Below are 13,175 nucleotides of genomic sequence, written 5' to 3' on the forward strand. Positions count from 1 at the left end.
ATGATTGTAAGTTTCCTGAGGACTCCCCAGCCATTCGGAACTGTGAGTCAATTAAACCTCTTTTCTTTATAACTTACCCAGTCTCCGGTATTCTTTATAACAGTGTGAAAACGGACTAATACACATGGCATATAAGATGACATTAGGTGGTTAGAGAATGAACATTTTCTACTTTAATGGTTATGTATTTCTTAATAAAGTACATTATATCAAGGAAAATATAGAACAAACACTTAAGGGAGTAATATATTTTTTTTTAATCAGGAAATATTTTTTGTTAGACTGTTTTAAAGAAAAAAATATTCAATAACTAAATGTACATGTGGCATATAAATACAGCAAAATACATGAAGATGGTATGTAAACGACTGATACTTGGGGAATGAAGATTTAGAGAATATCCCATTTTTTCCTGAGGGCTTAATCTTCTCCTCTGTACTAATCTTTTCCGATAATGAGTACAACATTATCTGATCGTGGTTCCTTTTACACTTTGACTGCTTTGAAACTCAGAACTCAATTCCAAACCCAATGTCAGAAATGTTATTGATCTTTATTATTATTATTATTATTATTGTTATTATTATTATTTTGAGATGGAGTCTCGCTCTGTCGCCCAGGCTGGAGCGCAGTGGCACGATCTGGGCTCACTGCAAGTTCCGCTTCCTGGGTTCATGCCATTCTCCTGCCTCAGCCTCCTGAGTAGCTGGAACTACAGACGCCCGCCACCACGCTCGGCTAGTAGAGAGGGGGTTTCACCGTGTTAGCCAGGATGGTCTCGATCTCCTGACCTCGTGATCCGCCCGCCTTTGCCTCCCAAAGTGCAGGGATTACAGGCGTGAGCCACTGTTATTGATCTTTATATTGGCAGGTGTGTGCTCTCCTTTGCTTTGGATCTGATTTCTTTCCCAGTTCTAAGCTATCACTGCACTATAGTCTTCCATTTTAAGCTGTGGAAAGTGGAAAGTGATGGTTTACCAATACACACAAATAACATTCAAAATTTAAGAACTATTAAGTCCTAAAATGTATACATCTAGCGAACAGGGACTGGCATCAGCTTATCCGTCATAATTTCCAAAGCAGTTTTCATTACTCTTTCTTATATCATTTGTATCTTCATTAATAAGACTCACGGCTACCTCTGGGGACAAATAGGATCATTATATCCATGTCACAGATGGGGAAGCGGAGGCATGAATGTGACCTGCTCATGGTCACATGGGTTGACAATCAAATTTAGGTCCGCTGACTCCTGTTTTTATATTTCTTTTGCGTCACCGTAATTTGTGTTTTTGTCTTTTTAGAGTAAGATCGATAGCCCCCCTGGGTGGAAATGGAGGGGAGAGCTGCCGCCCGCGAGGAATGCCAAGGGCTCCTGAGCGCGGAGCACGTGATCCCCGCCTGCCCTGGTTCCCCTGGCACTGCTCCCCAGCGGGCGGGCTGCCAGGACCGCCTGGCCAGGGAGCCACTTCATGATGGCTCCGCTGCAGCGGCACGCGGGCTCCAGCGGTCAACGCAGCTCTGGGCAGGCCCCGGTCGGGGCTAGCTGTTGCAGAGCAGCAGCTTCCGCCTGGTTGGCTTGACTTTTCACAGGTTTACAGCTTCCTAGCTCCGCGAGCATAGCCTGCTAGCACCCCTCGTCAGCGGCGCCGGCGGCACCCGGGTGCCCGCGCGGTGCCCCGGCATGTTCCAGCTCAGTGCCCTTCCAGAGCCACGCATCCGAGCGCGTCGCCCCGGGCCTGCTGGGCAGAGGCTGGGGCGAGCGCTCCGCTAGGGAGAGGGCTGTCTGCTGGCGCCCGTCCGCACGCCAGCCTGCCCGTCCTCGAATTGGTCCAACCCGTTTCTTTCCTCTGCCCTTCTCTCCTGACTGTCACCTGCGCACTTTGCTCTCAGAGCGAAAGTCTTTCACTTAGTTCTGATTTCCCCAAGCACGGGGCTGTGGCAGATTTTGGGAATTCTGGCAATAGTTTCCTAGGCACACAGTGTGATTTTCTTAAAAAAATAAAATAAAATAAATAAAAGCAGGGGAGGAAATCTCCTCCTCTCCCCACCTCTTTAATTAGGCAAACAAGGTACTCAAGGTAGGAAAACACGAATAAAGCAGAATAGTATAAAGGAAAAATACAAAAATTTCTTGTAACTATCCCTGCTTTGCAACCCAAGAGCAACTGTTGTTACCATGTTAGTATCTGTCCCTTCAGTATTTTACGCCTATGATAGTATGCTTTATTCTCTGTACAAAAGAAAGGGTGTCACGTTGTAGTTACTATTTCTTTTTCTTAGCAGTAAATCATGAACATTTTCTGTATCAACCAATATTCTTTTACAATACGATTTTTTTGTTTGTTTTGTTTTTTGCGACCGCGTCTTGCTCTGTCGCCCAGGCTGCAGTGCAGTGGCGTGATCTTGGCTCACTGCAACCTCTGCCTCCCAGGTTGAAGCGATTCTCCTGCCTCAGCCTCCTGAGTAGCTGGGATTACAGGTGCGTTCCATGAAGCCCAGCTAATTTTTGTATTTTTAGTAGAGACATGGTTTCACCATGTTGGCCAGGCTGGTCTTGAACTCCTAGCCTCAAGTGATCTGCCCGCCTCAGCCTCTCAAAGTGCTAAGATTACAGGCGTGAGCTACTGTACCCGGTCTACAATATGATTTTTCAATGGTTGTACAGCATCCCATTCTATGGATATATCATTATTTATTTAACCAATATTCTGTTGTTTGACATTTAAGTAGTTTCCATTTTTTTCTACTACAACAATGCTATAATAAGGATTCAAGAATGTACATTTTTGTGCCTTATCTCTGATTATATTCTTAAAATGAATACTTGGACACCAGTATTGCAGAGTCAGTAATACACACGTACTTAACGCTTTATCCCAGGAGTTCCACAAAACAAAATTGTTATTTAATATAAAAACAACATTACAGCAACAATAATGAATTCTTCAAAAGAAATATCCACAAAATCCTTCTCTAACAAATTGATGGTTTTTATTTGTTCATGTTCCTGTCCCTGTCTATAGGCAAAGATAATTTTTACAGTTATGCTAGACTATTATGGTTCCCAGGAATGCCTACTCACACTGGCTACAGGGTCTGATTGAAACCATTTAGCCAAAAGAGGCTGGAGTCCAGGGAAGCCTGTAGGACTGGACCTAGAAAGCATTCTGAATCTAAGGCTGCTCTCCAGAATTCTTGATCCTCACTTTAACACTGCTATTTACCTAAGTTAGCAACTCTTTGGGCTTTCCTTTCTTTCTGCGTCTACCTCTGTCTCTCCGTTCACCTGGCTGACTTCTTCATGCTGTACTCTGTATCTTTTCTCAGCATAATACTTTCTGGTTCCTTATAACACATGAGTTCATAGCCTCTCATGGCCCTTGCTTGATGACATAGTCTACATTTTGTTTTTGTTTTAAGACACAGGGTCTCACTCTGTTGCCCAGGCTGCTGGTAAGCAGTGACATGATTATAGCCAATTTTTATTTTGTTTTATTTTATCTATTTTTTTGAGATGGAGTCTCACTCTGTCACCCAGGCTGGAGTGCATTGGTGCGATCTCAGCTCACTGCAACCTCTGCCTCCTGGGTTCAAGTGATTCTCATTCCTCAGCCTCCTGAGTAGCTGGGATTACAGGCACCCACCACCACTCCTAGGTAATTTTTGTATTTTTAGTTGAGATGGGGTTTCACCATGTTGGCCAGGCTGGTCTCGAACTCCTGACATCAGGTGATCCACCTACTTCGGCCTCCCAGAATGCTGGGATTACAGATGTGAGCCACCGTGTCCAGCCTAATTTTTATTTTTTATTTTATAGAGATGGGGTGTCATTATATTGCCCAGGCTGGTCTGGAACTCCTGGTCTCAAGCAATCGTCCCATCTCAACCTCCCAAAGTACTGGGATTAAAGATGTGAGCCACTGTGCCCAGTAGTTCTCTATTTTTTTTTTTTTTTTTTTTTTTTTTGAGACAAGGTTTTGCTATCTCCCAAACTGAAGTGCAGTGGCACAATCATGCCACACTGCAGCCTCAAACTTTTGGGCTCAAGCGATCCTCCTACCTCAACCTTCAGAGTAGCTGGGACTACAGGTGCATGCCACCATGCCCAGCTAATTTATTTATTTATTGTGAAGACGAGGTTTCGTTATGTTGTCCAGGCTGGTCTCCAACTCCTGGCCTCAAAAGATCCTCCTGCCACAGCCTCCCAAAGTGCTGGGATTACAGGGATGAGCCACTATGCCTGACCGTTCTGTGTATTCTTTAAACTTCAGCTCCTGATGCGATTTGCCTGATTCTTTTGGTATGCTACCAATTCTGATTCTAAAGGATGAGAATCTTACTGGCCCAATTCACCCCTGTTTGAGCAAAGAGTTTGGCAATAAGCATTGCAAAGGATGTTGGGTACTCTGGATCAGATGTCCACCCCTGAGCCAATCAGCTGTGTGGAGTGGAGGTGGTCATTGAGCCACACAGCACAGAACATGTTTACAGCTGCTCTGCTCATCAGGTGCAGTGGGTGATTCAGTTCTTTAAAGGTGACAGTGGCCATTGCAGATAGCTGAGTTTGTATGCATAGTACATAACAGATACAATTACTCATTCTAGGGTTTTAATTACTATTATGTCATAAACATATAATAGCTTCATAATTATTTATGTCACTACAGGCATAGTGGCATAGTAGTTCACCTAGTGGATAGACTGTAATTTATTTAAGCAATCTCCTATACATAGACATTTAGATTTAGTTATTTCTTTAAACCAGTTTGGAAAATTCTGTAATAACTTTCTCTCTCTCTCTCTCTCTCTCTCTCTATATATATATATATATATATAACACACACGCACATATATATGTATATATATTTACTTCTAGATTTTTCTCTTAGGGATATATCAATAAATATATCAATAAATAATTATATAAGCTGCAAGGAAAGAAAACTTCTTAAAATTGCTTTTAAAATAAAAGGTTATTTTTCTCATATAACAAGAGATTCAGAGGTGGGTGGATGTTGGCTTTGGTTCTCTTAACCATTTTCTCATGTTTATGTTCTCAAAGTGGCTGCTGAAGTTGCAGTTGTAACATCAGCATTCATGGCAGAAAGAGGTAGAGATAATGCCAGTCAGGTCTACCTTTTTGTTTTTATCATCCTCAAATCACCTCCAGTGGATACAGACTTAATGTCTCATTTGACTAGAATTGTGCTACATGGCCACCTCTACTTGTAAGGGAGACTAGGAAAATAAACATTGTTCCAGTCTCGTCCCTGGAAGGCAGCAAAGGAGAAAACAGTTGGTAAGGTATATTAAGCCAGCCTTCTTGGCGATCCACAAGGGCTTCTTAAATGTGTTGAAGCTGCAGAAACCTTTCAGCAAACAAAATCTTGCCTGGAAGCCTATTTGGAAAAGGTGATGAAAGTAGAGTTGCTCTGGTTGAAGTGGGGGTAGGAAGCTGAGAGCTTTATGTGGTTGGCATCCCTGAATATCACCCAGTAGTTGATAAATATTTCCTGCTTTTCAGCTGTCCAGCATCCATATCGTCCTGCAACTAGTACCCAAGTCTTCTGCTTGAGGGTTCCCCATATGTCTGTAGACTTGAGAGGCAGTTCCCATCACCCATTAGGAAACCAGAGACCCAGAGTCTTCACCCTCATCTCCTGCTTCCTTGAAAAGCCTGAGGCATGTGATTTAGGTTCAGTCAGTCAGACATCCTTTCTTATGAATCATGGGCATATGAAGGTTTGGGGGTGATTGAAGGTCATTTTCCTCCAGCAGCAGTGCCACATGCACCTAACTGTTCTTGCTCTGTGACCTGTAGTGTGGTTCCAGCTGCCTAGCCCTCTGGAATTCTTTTGTTTCCTGCCTATTTTCAGAACCTGGTTTTGTAGCTTCCCATGGATTCTGTGAGTGTCCAAGTTTTCCCTGTGGATTGCCCTTTTGCTTAAGGTAATCAGGGTTAGTTTTTCTTGCTTATAGCCCCAAACCTTGGTTAATGCATATTCCTACTATCAGTTCCACAGACAATTCTGTAGCACTTCTCAGCTTGCCAGAAGCATAGTTTAAAATCTGCTGTCTTGGGATAAATCTCTTGGAATGGAATTAAGGAACAAAGGTACAAATAGTTTAAAGTTTCTTGATAATTATTGCCAAATACTGGTCCAAAAGTGTTGTACAAATTTACCTAACCACAAGCATTGGGTATTATCATTGTTTTACTTTTTGCTAGAATAATGGCAGGGAAAAGGTTCTTATTAATGTTTTAATTGCATATGTCTGAAAATAAGAAGCTAAGCATTTTTCCTTATGTTGACATTTTTCAGCTTATGGAAAATATGTTTACTCAGGCTTTAATTCTTCTTTTTATGATATGAACTTTATACGATATAAATATTTATTCTTTGCTTTACTGCAATTTTTAAATTTTTATCTTGTACTTTTTTTTTGTTCAGAAGCTTCGCTTTTTTTTTTTAGACCAGGTCGGGCATGGTGGCTCACACCTGTAATCCCAGCACTTTGGGAGGCCAAGGTGGGTGGATCACCTAAGATCTGGAGTTCGAGACTAGCCTGGCCAACATGGTGAAACCCCATCTCTATTAAAAATACAAAAATTAGCCAGGCCTGGTGGCAGGCGCCTGTAATCCCAGCAATTTGGGAGACTGAGACAGGACAATCACTTGAACCCAGGAGGCGGAGGTTGCAGTGAGCAGAGACCATGCCACTGCACTCCAGCCTGGGCAACAAAAGCAAAACTCCATCTCAGAAAAAAAAGAGAGAGAGAGAGATGAGGTCTCACTATGTTGCCCAGGCTGGTCTAGAAATTCTAGGCTCAAGCAATCCTCCCACCTCACCACTGCCCCCCATCAATCTCCTGTCCCTGCCACCCAGTAGTTGGGATTACAAGCATGTACCACTATAATAAAAATCTTTTCCTTCATGATTTCTTCTTTGCTTTAATGCTTTAAAAGTTATCATTCCTTCAAAGATCTGATAAATAGTAAATTCAATTTCCTGCAGTTTTTCTGTGATTTGGCTTTTCTATGTTTAACTCTTTAATATGTCTAAGATATATTTTTGTTTATGGTATAGAGGTATGAATCTAAATTATTACTGGCTTTTAGATTCATATGCTTTTGTGAATACCGAAACACCCAGGCTTATTGGGTGTTTTTGTTTGGCTTTGTTTTGGGTTCTTGTAATGCAAAGAAAATTTCCCAGGGAGCCATGCCTTGTTATTCAGAGAAATGTGAGTAAAATGGAAAAAGAAACTTTTAGATAGAAACAAAGACAGAAAGAGAGAACAATTGGAACAGAGACAGAAAAGCTGAGATAGAGACTAAAATAGAAACAAAGAGAAGTGAAGGATCAAAGAGCAACAAGCCAAGGGAGGGAGACCAAGATCTAGAGGAGAGGGCTTTGTGTCGAGGCTTGGAACTTGGATTGCTGACCACTGAGGCTGTGGGACTGAGGCTGAGGTGATGTTTAGGGGCAGCAGTGGAGGATCTCTCTTGGCCCCACTGCCCGAATCCAGTTTTAGACTGTCCCTGGATCTGGAGAGACCCCATATACCATTGGGGGACTGCAGTTTCCCCATTATTCTCCAGCTGGCTCAAGGTCTGGAGGATCTCAAGGCTCGGAGAAAAATATCTTTCCTCTGCCCTCTCCTTAGTCCTCCTTCTTTCCAGTTTGTCTTCAGCCCGGCATTCTAGGAAGGACAAGATCCTTAATACCAGTCATCTGAAATGGCCATAGGTGGGGCTGTAGAGTCCAACTATCTCAGCCTAGCTCTGAAGCCCCATTCTCCCACCCCACATTACTTCCATCCCAGTCTGTTTCTTGGAGCTTAGCCCCCTAAATCTCTCCCAGTGTTCCAGCCAGCACCCTTTCTTCACTGTTACCTGTAGCCATTAGCTGAAGACTTTTGAATTTCATGTATGAAGATGAAAAATCATTTATTGAACACCTACCATAAGTGAGGCACTGGATTAGGTTCTCAATATAATTAACTAGCTTAATTCTCACAATGGCCTTATGAGCTGTTATCCTTATCAGAGGGGTTAATTGTGCCCATCAATAAAGGGTAGATCTGGGATTCAAACCTTGGGCCTAATTCCAAATCTTATACCCTGCGTCAGGCTGTTAGGCTTATAAAACATCTCCACTAGAAATTGTCTTCCCCAGAATGCCTTCCTCTTGATCTCTGCCTATCTAGATGACATATTCCCATCACTCTACTGTACAGGGCTATTCTTCTACTTCTGATTGCCTGTAGCTGAGGCTTCATTTGACACGGGGACCTTATTTATAGCCTGTCTCCTATGCTTACCTAAATATCATGGTATTTTTGTCTTGTCTCCTCAACTGAGTTATAACCTAGCACTGTGTATTTCACTTCTTTGGACTTCCTGCATTGCCTGGCACTATGCGGCCACCTGTTGGCTCATTCATTCACTCACCAAATATTTTCTGAGAAACCTCTATGTGCCAGGCACTGAGCCAGGGGCTACAAAGGCAAAATAATCTGTACTTTCAAGAACTTTCAGCTTAGTGCACATACAATGTGTTTACTAGATGTTTGTCAAAAATATTTTCCAAACCAGTTTTGATAGATTCCCTCCCTGTAATATGGCATTGTCATGCTGCAGTCACAGAAAGATGTGGACCCTATGCTCTGGCTCTGGCATGAAAATCTGTACAAAGGGGACAAAGACCAAATGGCTATCCTTCCTGCTTACTAGAGTACTTTCAGGCCTGGACCCTGGGCGATGACCCCTTATTCAATGCTCTTATCACCTCTTACCAAGGTCTGAATCTTTAATAGATAGCACTGAGGGGATGTTGGTACATATCTTGCCTTGGGGTCAGATAGACCTGGAATTTATGTTCTGCCTAAGTGACCTTCAGCCAGTCCCTTCAGCTCTCCAGCCTTAGTCTCCTCACCTATAACATGTACATACTAATCTCATAGCAAGTTCATAGGATAGGTAAGATGTTATTTATAATGAGAGCTTCCAAGTCCCCAACTGTGACTTTGGGCTCTTCAACAACTTACCTGTCTTTTATTCTTTCTACCTCTCTGATTAATTAACACATTATCTAAACCTTTTAAAGCTCTAGGTGACTGTTGGTACACATTTGTTGGACATATCGCAATTTGTAGTTTTGCGGTTCGTAGTTACATCTAACTTTACACAAATAAATGTTTCTGAAATGACTCAAAATAACTTTCTGAATATAAAATCTTTTTTCCACATTCATTTTTTAAGTTTCAATTAAGTCATTTTTTCTGAATAGGTTAATTGACTCACATAGCTCACAATTCAAAAGGCACCAAAGGGTTTATATAAGAAAAGTTTCCCGGCCAGGCGCGGTGGCTCACGCTTGTATTCCCAGCACTTTGGGAGGCAGAGGCGGGTGGATCACGAGGTCAGGAGATCGAGACCATCCTGGCTAACACAGTGAAACCCCGTCTCTACTAAAAATACAAAAAATTAGCCAGGCATGGTGACGGGTGCCTGTAGTCCCAGCTACTAGGGAGGCTGAGGCAGAAGAATGGCGTGAACCCAGGAGGCGGAGCTTCCAGTGAGCTGAGATTATGCCACTGCACTCCAGCCTGGGTGACAGAGCAAGACTCCGTCTCCAAAAAAAAAAAAAAGGAGTGTTTCCTAGTTTCTTGTTTATTCTTCCAGAAAGAAAATCTGCGATTACAATCAAATACATGTTTGTTTATGCTCCCCCCTTTCCACAAATGGTAGTGTATCACACATGCTGTTTGGTATCTTGTTTTTTCATTTAAATAAATCTTGAAGATTGTTCTAAGTTAGTAGGCATTTTTTTTTTCTACATAGTATCTCATTGTATCAATGAACTTGGATTTATTTAACCAGTTCCCTATTAATGGGATTTAAATTGTGTCAGTCTCTTGCTATCACAAATAGTGATTCAGTGAATAATCTTATATGTTATTTTGCACACGTGTGAATATACTTGTTAAAATTGTTACTAGAATTAGATTTGCCGGGTCAAAGGGCATGTGAATTTGTAACGCTGCTAGACATTGCCCATTCCCAGGGACTATTTATATCTTGATTGAGATTCCTCCAGAAAAACATATCTCTGTGACAATGATTCTAGTGCAGGTAGTATATTTGGGAGGTGCAGGGAACACCAGAAAGCTGCGGGAGAGGGAATGACGCAGGGATGGGAAGGCCTCCATTAAAGGGATGTGTTATTAAGCCAGATACTACAGTGAGTAATTCTGAGAAACGGTGCAAAATACTTACTTCAGGGTTTTCCTAATCAAAGGTGAAGCAGGTGAAACTCCCAGGACTCATAGGATGAAAGCTGCTCTGGGATGTGGAGGTGTGAATTGGGATAATACCCTGGCCTGGCCTGCTGGTGCCTAGCATGGACTTCTACAGTTCAGGAAAAAACCCACAGGTAAACAGAGAAAATTCCATGAGGCACTGGGCCACTGAGGAAAATGAAAGGTCCTAGGATATGGGCTGAGCTCAATCAGCAATAAATGAAAGTGTCTTTCCCCAGACTTTCACTCAACAGTGTTACCAAATATTTCATCTTGCCAATTTTGTAGGGGGAAAAAAGTACTTATAAAACAAAAAGTAGTAACTCCAGATAGTTTCAATTTTCATACATTACAATTCACATCAACTTTTAAAATTATTTAAGCCGGGTGCGGTGGCTCACGCCTATAATCCTAGCACTTTGGGAGGCCAAGGTGGGCAGATCACCTGAGGTCAGGAGTTCAAAACCAGCCTAGCCAACATGGTGAAACCCCATCTCTACTAAAAATAAAAAAATTAACTGGGCTTCATGGCATACTCCTGTAATCCCAGCTACTTGGGAGGCTGAGGCAGGAGAAATGCTTGAACCTGGAAGACGGAGGTTGAGAGCATGCCACTGCACTCCAGCATGGGCAACAAAGCGAGACTCCGTCTCAAAAAAAAAAAAAAAATTAAACTCATATTTAATACTTTCCTAATAAAGAAGTGTTACATGTTCTAGAAAATCGTCATACTCTCATCCCACCCTGTGAGTAGGTGTTATTGTTATTTTCCTTTTAAAAAACTAAAGAGAGGAATGAAATACTAAAGGGGTTTAGTGATCTACCCCAAACTAGTCAATTTGTCTGTGGTGGGGATGGATTTTATTACTTTAAAACCCATGCATACTCTGTTATGCCAAGCTACCCTTTCAAAAAACTTTTCTATTCCAAGTGGGATAAAACATAACAGCCACTTAACCTGTTTCTTAATCTATGAAACAAAGGGTAGAGAACCTCTATTGTTAGTGTCCACCAGCATTCATTTGCCATTTTCTAAAAGCACCTTTATGTATCCCTCACCCATTTTCAGTCTGGATAGCTCATGTGGAGTTAACCTCACCTGCATCTCCAGGTACCTCTGGAGTACTTATGGAAACTTCTGACCCAAGCCTGGCTGATGAGAACATCACAACAGTTGTTGGCTCAGGGACATGGGCATTCAGCTCAAATCCGTTCAGTTGGAGCAATGAGAATCAATTCCAGGTCTTATTTTATTTGTTTTTTGAATGGTGTGGAAAAAACCAGGAGAGAGAAAATCTCTTTGTTTTCTTCAGAAACTGCTTAGAGAAGTGGTTCTCAAAATGTGGCCCTTGGGAATTTGCTAGAAATGAAAATTCTCAGTTGTTACCTAAGTCCTGCTGAATTAGGGACTCCAGGGGTGGGGCCCAGCAATCTGTGCTTTAACAAGGCCTCCAGGTGATTCTGAATCATGCTCTTTGAGAAACACTGTGTTAGGGAAAAGAATGTAAGTGGAGTCATCTTGCCAATACCAGAGGAAACCCCCGCTTATAACTAGAGCCATGCAGAACACAGCTGAGAGATACAGAGTCCTGAAGATATCATTTGAGTCTCTGAGTCTAGTAGTGCTTGAACTTAAATTGACTGTTATATCATTTAGCTATATGAACCAATAACCTTTTCTTTTTTTAACAGGTTGAGTATCCCTTACCCAAAATGACTGGAACCAGAAGTGTTTCAGATTTCAGATGTTTTCAGTTTCTGGAGTATTTGCATTCTATTTACCGGCTGAGCATCCCTAATTGGAAAATCTGAAATCTGAAATGCTCCAATGAGCATTTCCTTTGAACATCATGTTGGTGTCCCAAAAATTTCAGATTTTGAAGCATTTCAGATTTTGGATTTTCAGATTAGGAATACTCAGCCTGCATTTCAGTTTGAGTTGGCTTTGTCACTGGCAACCAAACAAGATCTGGCTGTCAAGAGCAACACTTATTCTCCTAATGTTTCCAAGTGGAGAGATTTTCTTTGCGCAGTGGTTCTCAAAGTGTGGTCCCTAGATAACCATCTCATGTGGGAACCTGTTTAAAAACACAGTTTATCAGGCCCTACTGCATACTTACTGAATCAGGGTTCTGGGAGTGGACGCCAGCAATCTGTGGTATAACAAGCTCACCAGGTGACTCTGATGCTTACTAAAATTTGAAGATCACTAGAGCAGAATTCCTGGCCTCTCTTTCTGCCCCTTATTCATTCTTCTCCCTGAAGAAGACACGAATTATCTAATTAGTAAGTCTGGCAATGGTGAGTTTAATGCCTTCTCTTTTTTCTCTTTGGGAGCCAGCCTCATTAAAGGGGACAGTTATTCTGTTCCTCTATGTGCCACACAGAGGCAGATCCCCATAAGATGAGGCCTGCAGTCTTTCCAGCACTGCCTGTAATTAGGTGGGAAGTTTATTCTGGGAACAGTGTAAGCAAGCCCATTTGACGTCACATCGAAACCATATCTTCCAGTCTAGCTCTTATCAGTCATAAAGCTGACATATTGATCCCCATCTGTTGGTTTTCTGTGCCCTGTTTCTCAGTTGGTTCAGAACTTGAGTGAAAAGAGAGTTGTTATTCAGTGAGCCCCTAGTGCCTGACTAATACAAGCAATCTCTCAGTCCCTTCCCCTTCTAATATTCTAGGATGCCATGTCCCACCCTCTCTACGGGGATCCTGAATGCTCTGGTGAAGAAAACCTTGTTTGTTCTCACCAGATCACTGATGTTGCATCTGTGGGAGTCAGAAGTATCCCTTGCCCCATGGGCACAGGAGGGAAGATTGCAATCACAAAGCATTTCCTTTCTGTTCTCTCCTGAAACAG

This window comes from Macaca thibetana, chromosome 14 (genome assembly GCF_024542745.1).
Source record: "Macaca thibetana thibetana isolate TM-01 chromosome 14, ASM2454274v1, whole genome shotgun sequence".
In the NCBI taxonomy this organism is placed as follows: domain Eukaryota; kingdom Metazoa; phylum Chordata; class Mammalia; order Primates; family Cercopithecidae; genus Macaca; species Macaca thibetana.